The 12,500-nt window shown below is 60.4% G+C and overlaps 2 non-coding genes across 2 annotated transcripts; both read right to left on the bottom strand.

The window, feature by feature from the left end:
• Positions 1 to 91: 91 nt before the first annotated feature.
• On the bottom strand, positions 92 to 244 carry LOC142792964 (5.8S ribosomal RNA). The gene has a single exon (XR_012891340.1). It is a non-coding gene; the product is annotated as a 5.8S ribosomal RNA (ribosomal RNA).
• A 1,719-nt stretch (positions 245 to 1,963) lies between these two features.
• Positions 1,964 to 3,778, bottom strand: LOC142792960 (small subunit ribosomal RNA). Its single transcript, XR_012891336.1, has one exon. It is a non-coding gene; the product is annotated as a small subunit ribosomal RNA (ribosomal RNA).
• Between the last annotated feature and the right edge of the window lie 8,722 nt (positions 3,779 to 12,500).

Here is a 12,500-nt window from a genome sequence, read left to right as displayed (position 1 = left end):
GTTCAGCGTGCTGTCCGTGTTGCCGACGCGGTCAAAACGAGTCGACGGCTCACGTTCCCTTGTGCGCCGAAGGCTCTCTTGATATGTGATCCGACCCTCAGACAGACGAAGCCAAGGGAAGACCCAAGGCCGCAATGTGCGTTCAAAGAATCAGTGCTCAGTGTGTCCTGCAATTCACACCAAGTCTCGCAGCTGGCTGCGTTCTTCATCGACCCGAGAACCGAGTGATCCACCGCTTAGAGTCGTGAAAAAGTGTTTGTTCAATTCCGTACAGTCAAAACCAAACGTTTCTGGCACTCGGCCAAACAGTGGCCAAGAAGGGCGCTTTTCAGCGCACGCTTGGACTCCAAAACTCTGCCGCGCCTTTTTCGGCTGCCGCAAATCGAGCAAACGGTGTGTTTCGGACGGCGTTTCGCTTCCGCTACTTGCGAGTGCTTTCGTGGTCCACCCCTCTATAAATACTCGGGAGGCGTCGAAGCCGGTTCTCCAAGCCGGACCCGTAGGTATCGTTGTGTGCTCGCTCTCATTGGCCCGCCTAACCAGAAAATGCCTGCGGTACACCCATTTGGATAAGAGTGCACGCAGATGCGGGCCTCGACGGCTACACATTTCCTCGGGCGGCCGCCTCCCGGCCTCCGTGGAGCGCGGGATGCACGGTCCCATCGACAAGCCTCTCCCGTTTTTACCGTGGCGTCGCGGTTCACCACGGCGGGCGGGTCGGTCTCCTCCGCATAAAAAGGGGGACCCCCGCTTTTTGTTCCACGAAATCGCACAAGCTTTTTTCGCATCCACGGTTTGCCACCGCACACCAAAATGCCGATCCGGCTGCCTACTTTAGCCAACAGGTGGAGCCAGGCGCGCCGTACTTGCGCGGCACTTCCCACGTCCACCGAAGTCGGTGCCAAGGACCACTTTCGGCGCCGGAGCCGCGTACGAGCCTACTCGAGGCGGAAGAACGAAGCCAGCAAGGGCCTGGCCGCAAGTGCGTTCAATTGTCGGGACGTCCAAGTCCCTCGTTCTTCCGTGCTTCCTCTTTCGGCAAGTCGTTGCGGCACCTTCCCAAAGCGCGCAGACCCGCTAATCGCGACGAGCGCGACGTGGCCGTGCCGCCTTTCCCTCGGCAGCAAGCAAAACGCCTGGCAACGTCGACGCTCCCCTAACCGCGATCTCGCACCGTGTTTCGTGTGGCGAATTCAAAAGCCGGCCGGCGCTGCTGCAACCATTACGGTCGGTACGCATACGCCGCGGAGGGCGGGACGGTCATCGGAGCGTGCGGTTCCTCCATCGAGTACTGCGCACCTCGGCCGTCGCATCGCCGTGCCATGACCGGCCGCGCGTCAACGCGAACCAGTGCCAGCGAGATCCCTCGCCTGCAAGAACCGACCGGCAGCCTCCGTCACCCGAGGACGCGGAGGCGCTTGCCGCGGACGGCGGGACGGTATGCACTGGTGCACAGCGGACCCGTCACATCGCCAGTTCCTTGACCGACCGCCGACGCTTGTGCCGTTCCTCTCGTACTTGGCAGTCGCCGCGCGATTGTCGGGTCTCGTTCTTGCACGCTCGAACGGTCGGGAGGGCACTCGGCTGGCGTTTCGGGAACGCGCAGCCTCGCCTTCTACCGACGTAACCACGACTCGCCGTTCGCGCTCCGCCGCTCCTGTTTACAGTACTAGGCGGTCCCGCAGCGGTCGGGTCGCGCATTTCGAGCGCTTCGAGCCACGGTGCAGTGGCGGGTCGAAAGCCGACCTATGAGTGCGTTGCGCCGTTTGTACCCGCGTCCGCCACCTGGCCGACCGTCCAAGGTCGCGGTGTTGGCGTCCGCTGGGCGCAACAATTTGTCACGGGGTGCCGCTCCACATTCAGGCAGCCCCGTGGGGAAAAGCCGACCCCGCGTCCAAACGGGGTCAGCGGCAGAAAGTGTCGGGCGCAGACGCAGCTGAGGCGCTCACCCTTCACAATCCGTTAATGATCCTTCCGCAGGTTCACCTACGGAAACCTTGTTACGACTTTTACTTCCTCTAAATGATCAAGTTTGGTCATCTTTCCAACAGACCGGCGCAACCGAAAGGCCGCGCCGGACATCGGTCCGAAGACCTCACTAAATCATTCAATCGGTAGTAGCGACGGGCGGTGTGTACAAAGGGCAGGGACGTAATCAACGCGAGCTTATGACTCGCGCTTACTGGGAATTCCTCGTTCAAGGGGAACAATTGCAAGCCCCTATCCCAATCACGAAAGAAGTTCCACGGGTTACCCAGTCTTTTCAGACAGGGATAAAGACACGCTGCTTCCTTCAGTGTAGCGCGCGTGCGGCCCCGGACATCTAAGGGCATCACAGACCTGTTATTGCTCTGTTTCGTGCGGCTAGGAGCCGCTTGTCCCTCTAAGAAGGTTGTAAGGTGCTGGGAACCCCGCACCTATTTAATAGGCTAGAGTCTCGTTCGTTATCGGAATTAACCAGACAAATCGCTCCACCAACTAAGAACGGCCATGCACCACCATCCACCGAATCAAGAAAGAGCTCTCAATCTGTCAATCCTCCCAGTGTCCGGGCCGGGTAAGTTTTCCCGTGTTGAGTCAAATTAAGCCGCAGGCTCCACTCCTGGTGGTGCCCTTCCGTCAATTCCTTTAAGTTTCAGCTTTGCAACCATACTTCCCCCGGAACCCAAATACTTTGGTTTCCCGGAAGCTGCCCGCCGAGTCATTTGAGTAACTCAGGCGGATCGCTGGTTGGCATCGTTTATGGTCAGAACTAGGGCGGTATCTGATCGCCTTCGAACCTCTGACTTTCGTTCTTGATCAATGAAAACATTCTTGGCAAATGCTTTCGCAGTAGTTCGTCTTGCGACGGTCCAAGAATTTCACCTCTAGCGCCGCAATACGAATGCCCCCGTCCGTCCCTCTTAATCATTACCTCGTATTCCAAAAACCAACAGAACAGAAACGAGGTCTTGTTCTATTATTCCATGCAAGTTTATTCAGGCGACTCGCCTGCGTTGAGCACTCTAATTTTTTCAAAGTAAAAGCACCGGCCATCTCGAGGCACACAATGAAGTGCACCAAGAAAGAACCGGCATGATGTTCAGTCCGAGCCGTCGCATCGGGTAGATGCACTACTCGTCTGGAACTGAGATCCAACTACGAGCTTTTTAACCGCAGCAGCTTTAGTATACGCTATTGGAGCTGGAATTACCGCGGCTGCTGGCACCAGACTTGCCCTCCAATTGATCCTCGTTAAAGGATTTAGAGTGTACTCATTTCAATTACGGGGCCTCAAAAGAGTCCCGTATTGTTATTTTTCGTCACTACCTCCCCGTGCCGGGAGTGGGTAATTTGCGCGCCTGCTGCCTTCCTTGGATGTGGTAGCCGTTTCTCAGGCTCCCTCTCCGGAATCGAACCCTGATTCTCCGTTACCCGTAACAACCATGGTAAGCAAGTAACCTACCATCGAAAGTTGATAAGGCAGACACTTGAAAGAAACGTCGCCGGCTCGTGGCCATGCGATCAGCACAAAGTTATCCAGAGTCACCACACAATACGGGCCGAAACCCGATCGATCTTGGTCTAATAAAAGCACCCGTTACCCAAAGGGCTCCAGGCTCACTGCATGTATTAGCTCTAGAATTGCCACAGTTATCCAAGTAGGAAGAAACGATCTAAGGAACCATAACTGATTTAATGAGCCATTCGCGGTTTCGCCTTATTTCGGCATGTACTTAGACATGCATGGCTTAATCTTTGAGACAAGCATATGATTACTGGCAGGATCAACCAGGTAATCGTTCGACTGCGCGTCCGTCCTCGCCCTCGGCGGGCCGGACGCAGTCTGTGTGCGGCGGAGGCCACCTTCAGGCGCCCCAACACGCTTATTTTGCACTCCGAGATGACGGCGTTCGAGCTCGCTACGGCACAACCTTCCCGAAAGACGAGTGGGAGCCGTGCGGCAAGAAGCACGTTCATGCTCGCTCTTTTTCGTTGCATCGACTCGGTCGCGCCGTGCGGGTTGCCCAAGCCCGCTGCACTGTCGGTGGACCGGCCGGAACTAGCAACGGAGCCGAGACTGCAAAGCCGCCAGACGACGGGTCACGCCCGCGTCTTCGGCGCTTTCGCATCTGAATCGCCCGAGGACGACACGGAACACACCTCGATATCGTGGTAAAACGGCACCGTCCGACAACCAGCCCCTAACGCATCAAGCGGATGAGGCTGCAGACGACTGCCGTGGATTCCCCTGGAGCAGACCCGAGGACACGCTTGACGAGGCCGAAGCCCGCCGCATATCAGACACCCGGTCGCTTTCGCGTACGCCGCTCACGAGAACCCCCACATAATAGCAGCGATAAGTACCCAGACCTCCTTGGGCCCTAATACGAGCGTACTCGAGAAAATTTCACCGCGGGTGTGCCCCGAAACGTGTGGCATGTTGAGCGTGCCACAAGTCTACGTCGCTCTCAAACCCGCCGAGGTCGTAGAATTTGCGACCCTACTCACGAAATTCCCACCGAGGATACGGCCGCAAACGTACCGCACCTTGGGTAGGCCACGAGTTTGTGCAACACTACGCTGACGGCACAGCACCGAGGTCGTGCGCGCACGCACGGGAAAATTCCGCCGCGGTTTCTGCCGAAAACGTGAGGCACCACGACTCTCCGCAAGTTCGCGTCGACTGCGAAAGACCGAAGTCGTGAACGACGTGTCCGCTACTCGCCGCCGACACGCTGGACACCAAACGTACAACGACTCGACGGCGTCGTAGAGGCCCACGACGCGGTTTTCCTTAACGACGTCTCGGCGTGGCACCGACAGGTTAGAACGGCCGACCAACGTTCCCTGTCCGCCGTTCGGCTCAGTCGAAGGGCTCGGCGACTTCGGCAACGCTGCGAAGCCGCACGGTGACGCACGCCATGTCCCCATTTTTTTTTTTCTTTCTGCGTCTGCCGGGGTGCCCCTATAATAGCAGCGATAAGCACCCAGACCGCCGTGGGTCGCTCGCCCCGGCTGACGTGGTTTTTCGTACTCCTGCGGCGGTCGCCGTCAAGCACGTCCAAATACGCTACTTTCGTGGGCGCATTCACGCTCTTTCGCTTCGCCGGAGTGCCAGCACTCACTCTGCCAAAAACGGCGAACATCCGAGCGGCGGTTCCCACTTTTGCGTCGGCGTCGCAAACCCCGCCCCGGCAGACGAGGTTTGCCGTACTCGTGCGACGGTGGCCGGCGGGCACGTCGAAAGACGCCGATATCGTGCGCGAATTGGCGCACCTTGGCTTCACCGGAGTGCCGCCACTGACTCCTCCAAAAACGGCGAAGATCCGAGCGGCGCTTCCCACTTTCGCATCGGCGTCCCGAACTCCGCCCCGGCTGACGCGGTTTACCGTACTCGTGCGACGGTCGCCGGCGAGCACGTGGAAAGACGCCGATATCGTGCCCGAATCGGCTCCGTTCGGCTTCGCCGGAGTGCCAGCACTGGCTCGGCGAAAGACGACGAACATCCGAGCGACGGTTCTCACTATTGCGTACGCGTCGCAAACCCCGCCCCGGCAGACGCACTTTGCCGTACTCGTGCGACGGTCGCCGGCGAGCACGTAGAAAGACGCCGATATCGTGCCGGAATCGGCCCCGTTTGGCTTCGCCGGAGTGCCAGCACTCACTCGGCCACAAACGGCGAACATCCGAGCGGCGGTTCCCACTTAGCCGTCGGCGTCCCGAACTCCGCCCCGGCAGACGCGGTTGCCGAGCTCGTGCGACTAGCGACCGCGAAGCCGTCTCGCGACGCCGCTTTCGTGCGCGGCTCCCACTGCGACCTGGGTCACCCGAGGTCGACGAGCAAAAAAGAATGTCGAAAAAAATTTTTTTTTTTTTTTGCGTCTGCCGGGGTGCCCCTATAATAGCAGCGATAAGCACCCAGACCGCCATGGGTCGCTCGCCCCGGCTGACGTGGTTTTTCGTTTTCCTGCGGTGGTCGTCGTCAAGCACGTCCAAACACGCCACTTTCGTGGGCGCATTCGCGCTCTTTCGCTTCGCCGGAGTGCCAGCACTCACTCTGCCAAAAACGGCGAACATCCGAGCGGCGGTTCCCACTTTTGCGTCGGCGTCGCAAACCCCGCCCCGGCAGACGAGGTTTGCCGTACTCGTGCGACGGTGGCCGGCGGGCACGTCGAAAGACGCCGATATCGTGCGCGAATTGGCGCACCTTGGCTTCACCGGAGTGCCGCCACTGACTCCTCCAAAAACGGCGAAGATCCGAGCGGCGCTTCCCACTTTCGCATCGGCGTCCCGAACTCCGCCCCGGCTGACGCGGTTTACCGTACTCGTGCGACGGTCGCCGGCGAGCACGTGGAAAGACGCCGATATCGTGCCCGAATCGGCTCCGTTCGGCTTCGCCGGATTGCCAGCACTGGCTCGGCGAAAGACGACGAACATCCGAGCGACGGTTCTCACTATTGCGTACGCGTCGCAAACCCCGCCCCGGCAGACGCACTTTGCCGTACTCGTGCGACGGTCGCCGGCGAGCACGTAGAAAGACGCCGATATCGTGCCGGAATCGGCCCCGTTTGGCTTCGCCGGAGTGCCAGCACTCACTCGGCCACAAACGGCGAACATCCGAGCGGCGGTTCCCACTTAGCCGTCGGCGTCCCGAACTCCGCCCCGGCAGACGCGGTTGCCGAGCTCGTGCGACTAGCGACCGCGAAGCCGTCTCGCGACGCCGCTTTCGTGCGCGGCTCCCACTGCGACCTGGGTCACCCGAGGTCGACGAGCAAAAAAGAATGTCGAAAAAAATTTTTTTTTTTTTTTTGCGTCTGCCGGGGTGCCCCTATAATAGCAGCGATAAGCACCCAGACCGCCATGGGTCGCTCGCCCCGGCTGACGTGGTTTTTCGTTTTCCTGCGGTGGTCGTCGTCAAGCACGTCCAAACACGCCACTTTCGTGGGCGCATTCGCGCTCTTTCGCTTCGCCGGAGTGCCAGCACTCACTCTGCCAAAAACGGCGAACATCCTAGTGGCGGTTCCCACTTTTGCGTCGGCGTCGCCAACCCCGCCCCGGCATACGCGGTTTGCCGTACTCGTGCGGCGGTGGCCGGCGGGCACGTCGAAAGACACCGATATCGTGCGCGAGTCGATGCTTCTTGGTCTCGCAGGAGGGCCGCCACTCACTCCTGCAAAAACGGCGAAGATCCGAGCGGCGCTTCCCACTTTTTCGTCGGCGTCGCAAACATCGCCCCGGCAGACGCGCTTTGCCGTACTCGTGCGACGGTCGCCGGCGAGCACGTCGAAATACGCCGATATCGTGCCCGAATCGGCCCCGTTTCGCTTCGCCGGAGTGCCAGCACTCGCTCGGCCAAAGACGACGAACATCCGAGCGACGGTTCCCACTATTGCGTACGCGTCGCGAACCCCGCCCCGGCAGACGCGGTTTGCCGTACTCGTGCGGCGGTGGCCGGCGGGCACGTCGAAAGACGCCGATATCGTGCACGAATTGGCGCTCCTTGGCTTCACCGGAGTGCCAGCACTCACTCGGCCAAAAACGGCGAACATCCGAGCAGCGGTACCCACTTAGCCGTCGGCATCCCGAACTCCGCGCCGGCTGACGCGGTTGCCGAGCTCGTGCGACTAGCGACCGCGAACGCGTCTCGCGACGCCGCTTTCGTGCGCGGCTCCCATTGCGACCTGGGTTACCCGAGCTCGACCAGCAAAAAAGAAGGTCGAAAATTTTTTTTTTTTTTCTGCGTCTGCCGGGGTGCCCCTATAATAGCAGCGATAAGCACCCAGACCGCCGTGTGTCGCTCGCCCCGGCTGACGTGGTTTTTCGTACTCCTGCAGCGGTCGCCGTCACGCACGTCCAAATACGCCACTTTCGTGGGCGCATTCGCGCTCTTTCGCGTCGCCGGAGTGCCAGCACTCACTCTGCCAAAAACGGCCAACATCCGAGCGGCGGTTCCCACTTTTGCGTCGGCGTCGTAAACCCCGCCCCGGCAGACGCGGTTTGCCCTACTCGTGCGACGGTCGCCGGCGAGCGCGTCGAAAGACGCCGATATCGTGCGCTAATTGGCGCTCCTTGGCTTCTCCGGAGTGCCGCCACTCACTCCTCCAAAAACGGCGAAGATCCGAGCGGCGTTCTCCACTTTCGCATCGGCGTCCCGAACTCCGCCCGGGCTGACGCGGTTTACCGTACTCGTGCGACGGTCGCCGGCGGGCACGTCGAAAGACGCCGATATCGTGCCGTAATCGGCCCCGTTTGGCTTCGCCCGTGTGCCAGCACTCACTCGGCCAAAAACGGCGAACATCCGAGCAGCGTTTCCCACTTTCGCATCGGCGTCCCGAAGCCCGCCCCGGCAGACGCGGTTTGCCCTACTCGAGCGACGGTCGCCGGCGATCACGTCGAAAGGCGCCGAATTCGTGCACGAATCGATGCTTCTTGGTCTCGCAGGAGGGCCGCCACTCACTCCTGCAAAAACGGCGAAGATCCGAGTTGCGCTTCCCACTTTTTCGTCGGCGTCCCGAACTACGCCCCGGCTGACGCGGTTTACCGTACTCGTGCGACGGTCGCCGGCGGGCACTTCAAAATACGCCGATTTCGTGGGCGCATTCACGCTGTTTCGCTTCCCCGGAGTGCCAACACTCACTCTGCCGAAAGCGGCGATCATCCGAGCGGCGGTTCCCACTTTTGCGTCGGCTTCGCAAACGGCGCCCCGGCAGACGCGCTCGTGCGACGTACTCGTGCGACGGTCGCCGGCGAGCACGTCGAAAGACGCCGATATCGTGCTCGAATCGACCCCGTTTCGCTTCGCCGGAGTGCTGCCAGTCACGGCGCAGAAAACGGCGAACAAGTGTTTTTTTTTTTTTTTTTTCCTAGAATTTGTGTTATAGAAGGCACATTTGATATCGGACGATAATTTTCAACTTTATCACGCGCACCGATTTTCGTGTAGAGGTTTGCAAGTTTATGGGAATTTCTCCACTTGGAATAATGCGATTTAGTAGTACTACGAGAACTTCATGGATGTACTCAAGGGTACGGGGCAAGTCAGTTACGTCAACACCTGCAGATTTTTTACACTTCAAACTGAAAATTGTTGGTTGTGAGTCCTCGTGTGATATTAAAGGCCGATTCGCTAACACATAGAACAAAGAAAGAAAGGAAGAAAAAACGCCCGCGCTCGCTCAAGAAACCTGGGTTCGCAACAAGTGGCAACAACAAGCAACCGAGCGAGTGCGCCAAAACCCGTGGTGGCCGAACAAACGCGAAGTCCCAACCGCGTCAGCCGGGGCGGCACGGGACAGGAAAAATCACTTCAGCCGGGGCGGCAGGGCACCGAATAAACCTCGTCACCTCGTCGCAGGATAAAAGAGGAAACAAAAAGTCTAAACAGCGTCTGCTGGAGCGAATGCGTAATAAAACAACAACAACAACAAAAAAAAAAAACACCCGCGCTCAAGAAGTCTGCAATCACCACAAAAGGCGACTGTGACCGAGCAGCGTCAGCCGGGGCCGTGCGGAAACGGAAAAACCGCGACTACCGGGGCGTCGAGGCACCGAAAAATCCACTTCAGCCGCGGCGAAAAAAAAAACAAAAAGAAAGACGGAGGGGGGGGGGGGAACCACGTCTGCCGGGGCGAAGGAAAAAAAAAAAACGCGTCTGCCGGGGCGAGCCCGGGTGCGGCACCACCGGGAAAACTGTGGCAAACAGACATGGCGATCGAGTGAGTGGGCCGCCAGCCAGGCTCAGCCAAAAAGTGCAAAGTCCGAACTGCGTCAGCCGGGGCGGCAAAAACCACGTCAGCCGGGGCGGCGCAAAAAACCGCGTCTGCCGGGGCGGCACGAAACCGCGTCAGCCGGGGCGGCGCGAAAACTGCGTCAGCCGGGGCGAAAGAAAAAAAAAAAAAACGCGTCTGCCGGGGCGAGCCCGGGTGCGGCACCACCGGGAAAACTGTGGCAAACAGACATGGCGATCGAGTGAGTGGGCCGCCAGCCAGGCACAGCCGAAAAGTGCAAAGTCCGAACCGTGTCAGCCGGGGCGGCAAAAAACCGCGTCAGCCGGGGCGGCGCAAAAAACCGCGTCTGCCGGGGCGGCACGAAACCGCGTCAGCCGGGGCGGCGCGAAAACTGCGTCAGCCGGGGCGAGCCCGGGTGCGGCACCACCGGGAAAACTGTGGCAAACAGACATGGCGATCGAGTGAGTGGGCCGCCAGCCAGGCTCAGCCAAAAAGTGCCAAGTCCGAACTGCGTCAGCTGGGGCGGCAAAAAACCGCGTCAGCCGGGGCGGCGCAAAAAACCGCGTCTGCCGGGGCGGCGCGAAAACCGCGTCTGCCGGGGCGGCGCGAAAACTGCGTCAGCCGGGGCGAAAGAAAAAAAAAACGCGTCTGCCGGGGCGAGCCCGGGTGCGGCACCACCGGGAAAACTGTGGCAAACAGACATGGCGATCGAGTGAGTGGGCCGCCAGCAAGGCTCAGCCAAAAAGTGCTAAGTCCGAACTGCGTCAGCTGGGGCGGCAAAAAACCGCGTCTGCCGGGGCGGCACGAAACCGCGTCAGCCGGGGCGGCGCGAAAACCGCGTCTGCCGGGGCGGCACGAAACCGCGTCAGCCGGGGCGGCGCGAAAACTGCGTCAGCCGGGGCGAGCCCGGGTGCGGCACCACCGGGAAAACTGTGGCAAACAGACATGGCGATCGAGTGAGTGGGCCGCCAGCCAGGCACAGCCGAAAAGTGCTAAGTCCGAACTGCGTCAGCCGGGGCGGCAAAAACCGCGTCAGCCGGGGCGGCGCGAAAACCGCGTCTGCCGGGGCGGCACGAAACCGCGTCAGCCGGGGCGGCGCGAAAACTGCGTCAGCAGGGGCGAGCCCGGGTGCGGCACCACCGGGAAAACTGTGGCTAACAGACATGGCGATCGAGTGAGTGGGCCACCAGCCAGGCTCAGCCAAAAAGTGCTAAGTCCGAACTGCGTCAGCCGGGGCGGCAAAAACCGCGTCAGCCGGGGCGGCGCAAAAAACCGCGTCTGCCGGGGCGGCACGAAACCGCGTCAGCCGGGGCGGCGCGAAAACTGCGTCAGCCGGGGCGAAAGAAAAAAAAAAAACGCGTCTGCCGGGGCGAGCCCGGGTGCGGCACCACCGGGAAAACTGTGGCAAACAGACATGGCGATCGAGTGAGTGGGCCGCCAGCCAGGCACAGCCGAAAAGTGCCAAGTCCGAACTGCGTCAGCCGGGGCGGCAAAAAACCGCGTCAGCCGGGGCGGCGCAAAAAACCGCGTCTGCCGGGGCGGCACGAAACCGCGTCAGCCGGGGCGGCGCGAAAACTGCGTCAGCCGGGGCGAGCCCGGGTGCGGCACCACCGGGAAAACTGTGGCAAACAGACATGGCGATCGAGTGAGTGGGCCGCCAGCCAGGCTCAGCCAAAAAGTGCCAAGTCCGAACTGCGTCAGCCGGGGCGGCGCAAAAAACCGCGTCTGCCGGGGCGGCGCGAAAACCGCGTCTGCCGGGGCGGCGCGAAAACTGCGTCAGCCGGGGCGAAAGAAAAAAAAAACGCGTCTGCCGGGGCGAGCCCGGGTGCGGCACCACCGGGAAAACTGTGGCAAACAGACATGGCGATCGAGTGAGTGGGCCGCCAGCAAGGCTCAGCCAAAAAGTGCCAAGTCCGAACTGCGTCAGCCGGGGCGGCAAAAAACCGCGTCTGCCGGGGCGGCACGAAACCGCGTCAGCCGGGGCGGCGCGAAAACCGCGTCTGCCGGGGCGGCACGAAACCGCGTCAGCCGGGGCGAGCCCGGGTGCGGCACCACCGGGAAAACTGTGGCAAACAGACATGGCGATCGAGTGAGTGGGCCGCCAGCCAGGCACAGCCGAAAAGTGCTAAGTCCGAACTGCGTCAGCCGGGGCGGCAAAAACCGCGTCAGCCGGGGCGGCGCAAAAACCGCGTCTGCCGGGGCGAATGCAAAAAAAACAAAGAAAAAAGCCCGCGCTTAATCAAAAGAAAACAAAGAAAAAAGCTTGCGCTTAATCAAAAGAAAACAAACAAAAAAAGTTCGCGCTTAAGCCTGGCGGTGGAACCACCGGGGCAAACAGACCTGGCGATCGAGTGAGTGGGCCGCCAGCCGGGGTGAGCCAAAAAGTGCAAAGTCGGAACCGCGTCAGCCGGGGCGGCGCGAAAACCGCGTCAGCCGGGGCGGCGCAAAAACTGCGTCAGCCGGGGCGGCACGGAAAAACGAAAACCGCGTCAGCCGGGGCGGCACGGAAAAACGAAAACCACGTCAGCCGGGGCGACATCAAAATGAGGAAAAAAAAAAAAAACTGCCTTAGGACACCTGCGTACACTTTCATGCGTTTGGGCATATCTATCTGTAACACGCGCGCCCCTCGTTACGCGCGGCACTCTGTTTTCTCCGACACCCATATTTCGGCGGCATGTGGCACGCGCGCCCGTCCCTACGCACGGCACACCGCAGTGCTTTCTCGATATTTTTCTTTTCCTCCAACACCGTCATCTATAGGCTTTTAGTGACCTGTTGCTCGTGGCA

The sequence above is a fragment of the Rhipicephalus microplus genome, unplaced genomic scaffold (genome assembly GCF_043290135.1).
Source record: "Rhipicephalus microplus isolate Deutch F79 unplaced genomic scaffold, USDA_Rmic scaffold_265, whole genome shotgun sequence".
Taxonomy (NCBI): domain Eukaryota; kingdom Metazoa; phylum Arthropoda; class Arachnida; order Ixodida; family Ixodidae; genus Rhipicephalus; species Rhipicephalus microplus.
The sequence above is the reverse complement of the archived record's forward strand: the minus strand, read 5'-3'. Positions and strand labels throughout refer to the sequence as shown.